Below are 3,752 nucleotides of genomic sequence, written 5' to 3'. Positions count from 1 at the left end.
TGATAAATGAAAGTGTTTCGTGATTTCTTGATTATGTGTTAGTGTGATAAGCTTAATTGTAAAACCCGAATTGGATAAAGCCCACTAGCCCGTTAAGGACCCGACGAATCATATGTGATTCGCCACACAACATCTCAACGAATCAGAATTGTGATTCGCCAAGAACCATTCGACGAAACAGGAAACCTGTTTCGCCAATCCTGTTTCGCCGGCCCAACCAGTTTCGCCAAAGCCCAGTTCGGGCCCATTATGCTACGTAATATTATGCCGGACCCTCTGTTCATTTGTCACTTTAGCAAACAGAAAACCCTAGAACACCCTCTGTGAAACGGCGACCTTGAGGCCCTAGATCAATCCCGTTCTTGCTCTCATTTATTGCGGTTAGTGTTTAACTCTTTCATGATTGTTAGTCTGATATCCTTATAAACTGTTAATCAAAAAGTATGATCCGTTGATGTTATGCAATGCTAGACCTTATGTTGAATCCCTTGATGATTGTTGATGATGATCACTATGCATGATATTGAAAACCGTAAACACTACTCGAATTATATGGTGACATGGTACTAAATCTGCAAATGTTTAGGGTTCAGGATGTTGTAGCCTTGATTAGATTATTGATTCCTGATGGATTGATTTATGTGTTAAAAACCGTAAATTGTGTGTGTAGACTAGTTGATGTATAGTAAAGATCAATTGATGTTAACGAAAGATTTTGCCTGGTTCTGTATGATAATGATTCTGTGTGATGTTGATGTTACGGCTGTAGATGATTAGGGTTTCTGTAATGATTGCGTAACTGTATGATTGACGTAACTGCTGCTTAACGAATTAGAATGTTTGACGACTTTAAATATTTGACGAATGTGAATGTTTGACGAATTGGAAGTCTTGACGAAACAGAGAATGTGTTTCGCCAAAGGTCCCCAACGAAATAGAAGTCTGATTCGTCAAAGGGTAGTAGACGAAACACATTGTGTTTCGTCAACCTGTGTTTCGCCAATTAATGTGTTTCGCCAACCTCTGTTTCGCCAACTTGGATAACTTGCACAGTGAACTGATTTAATTCTGTTAAGTGTTAACTGAGTTAACTAACTGATGTTAAACACTACGCATGACTTGTGTGATGTTGATTAGTGATGTGTACTACTTGGTGATCATTGATTATACTTATACGTGAACTGTATGAATTCAAACTGATTGTGTACGTGCATACTCTAGGACGTGATTGATTTACTTTGAGAACATACTTAGCATACCGAGCAAACCCAAGGTGAGTTCACACAGCCAAGGCATGGGGTTCCCGGGTGGGAATGGGATTTGTTGGATTATTGTACATACTCAGCTGATAGAACCGAATGATATGACACAACTAGACTAGTAACACTTACTGAACTGATCTTCGCACACCTGCCAAGGGTTGGCCGCGATATTATGACTGTCTTCGCACACCTGCCTTAGGAAGGCCGCGAACTAAACTTGCTAAATCTTCGCACACCTGCCTGGTAGGCCGCGATACAAACAAACCTAGTCTAGTATACTTGGGATGAACATCCCCTAACATCTTCGCATACCTGCCTGGGAGGCCGCGATGGAAATACGATATATGCTATAACGAACGAACTTACTACTCACACTATACTATTACTGAACTATTAACTGTGAACTCGCTCAACTAGTTGTTGACTCTCTGCTGCATGCCTTGCAGGACCTTAGGTACATATGGAGCTTGCACAAGGAAGGAGCAGGTCGTTGTGGACAAGGATTAGTGATTGATTGCTAAACATTATGACATTTCAAACTATTAACTATGTTGGGTTTATTTATATGCTTCCGCTACTTAAACAAAGTTTGGTTTTGAACATCAATCATGTCGTGATGAATTACATTATCTACTTTTATTATTAAATGCTATGTTTGATATGATTGATGGCTTGATCCTGGTCATGTCACGCCTCCAAGCGGTGGTACTCCGCGTGTGGATTTTGGGGGTGTGACATTTACGGTTATCACTTATCAGCAGTTCCCCTTTTTCTCCTCCCCACGTTGCAGGTAACCTCCAAATTTACTGTCTCCTTTTTTCCTCCCCACGTCGCAGGTAACCTTCATATACCCTTCCTCTTCATGATGCACAAATCTGATATATACATAGCTTTCATCAATCGCTATCTCAAACCTTCATTCAATCGTAACTGGTAAGCATCTAGATTTAAATTAGGGTTATGATTATAATTTAGCTTTCATCAATCGCTATCTCAAACCTTCATTCAATCGCAACTGGTAAGATCTAGACTTAAATTAGGGTTATGGTTATAATTTTTGTGTTCGTGTTACTACCCCACTAGATTTGTCACTAAATTCCTATCCCCTTTCAAGTTGCAGATGTTTTACACCCCTACTTTCATGTTCTTTCTCTAATTTGATCGTTAATCGCTTGCAGCAATCCATGTCAGCTTCGTAAGACCAATAATTGAAGCTTTGTTTTGCAGAGTTGGTAGATGACTGACAAGGACTGAATCATTATGTCGATTCGTTTGGAATTTATCTTACACGAATCTTTTCAGCCTAATTTAAGATTTGATTTTTTTTTAATTTTAGATATAAATCCATCTATTTGCTTTAAGAAGCTTCTTTTATTAGAAAAAAAAGTAATAGTTGATGATTTTACAAATTCATAGGACTACATTACTACAAATGAACTGATCTGAGATTAACATGAAGGATTTATATCATGAAAATAATAGGATATGTATCTCGATGTATAAAGGATCTTGGGAAATTCAGTGAACTTTATGTTTCTTTTAAAGAATGAAAGGATCGGTCCAAATACCTTCGGACATTCTTTAAATTTCTTTTGTTTTTTATTATTTTGTTTTTTAATGATGGCAGGTTGACTCTGGCTTTTTTTAGCTACAGACGTGTTCTTTTTTGCCTTCATATTGTTTTGTATGTAGTCCTATCGGCTGCTTTTTGTTTTTGCTTGCCCTGCATTATTGCCTTCATGTACTACATCAACCGCCAGGTGAAAAAGATGAAAACATTTTTAATTTGGTTTGATTTTGTTTCTTGCTGATTTTTACAACTATGTGAATTGAATACACAGGAACGTGCATCGGATGGTGAAAATCAGGAGCCTACCCAAATACAGATATGTAGTGTCCAATGCTGACGTCGAGCAGCCTGATGTTAGTGCATGTAGAATGATCCTTATGTGGACACATGGCCAATACTTCTCCACTGAGCGTGTTTTTCTGATTGAGATGCGGTATATATTTTCTCTCACTATTACTTACTATTATAAAGCTGATAATACCTAAGATTTAGCTATTTACTTATCACGTTATGTGTGTTAATTTTGAAGAGATTGCAATTTCGGCCATGGGTCAAAATGGTTGTGCTACATCTTAAATGGGTCAAATAGAAAAGGTAAAATGGGAATGGTTCATACGGGTCAAACGGGTGAGAGTCATGCAAAGTCTATTATCGCATACAATATCCTATATCGTCGTATTCAAAGGTTTATATTATTATTGTAGTAATAATAATAATGTGTGGTTTGAATTTGGAGAATTTGGGCAAGAATCATGGTTTACTTTACATAAATGGTTGGAATGTATGTCCTACTTGGCAAAGAAGATTCTTAGACGAACTTGATTTATTCATCCTCAATACGTATATATGCTCGACTTCTATGGCCTACAATTTTTCTTCTTATTTTATTCTACTGTTTTTTTTTTATAATATGGCGGGGC

The sequence above is a fragment of the Helianthus annuus genome, chromosome 9 (assembly GCF_002127325.2).
Source record: "Helianthus annuus cultivar XRQ/B chromosome 9, HanXRQr2.0-SUNRISE, whole genome shotgun sequence".
Classification (NCBI taxonomy): domain Eukaryota; kingdom Viridiplantae; phylum Streptophyta; class Magnoliopsida; order Asterales; family Asteraceae; genus Helianthus; species Helianthus annuus.
Note: the sequence above shows the minus strand (reverse complement) of the source record.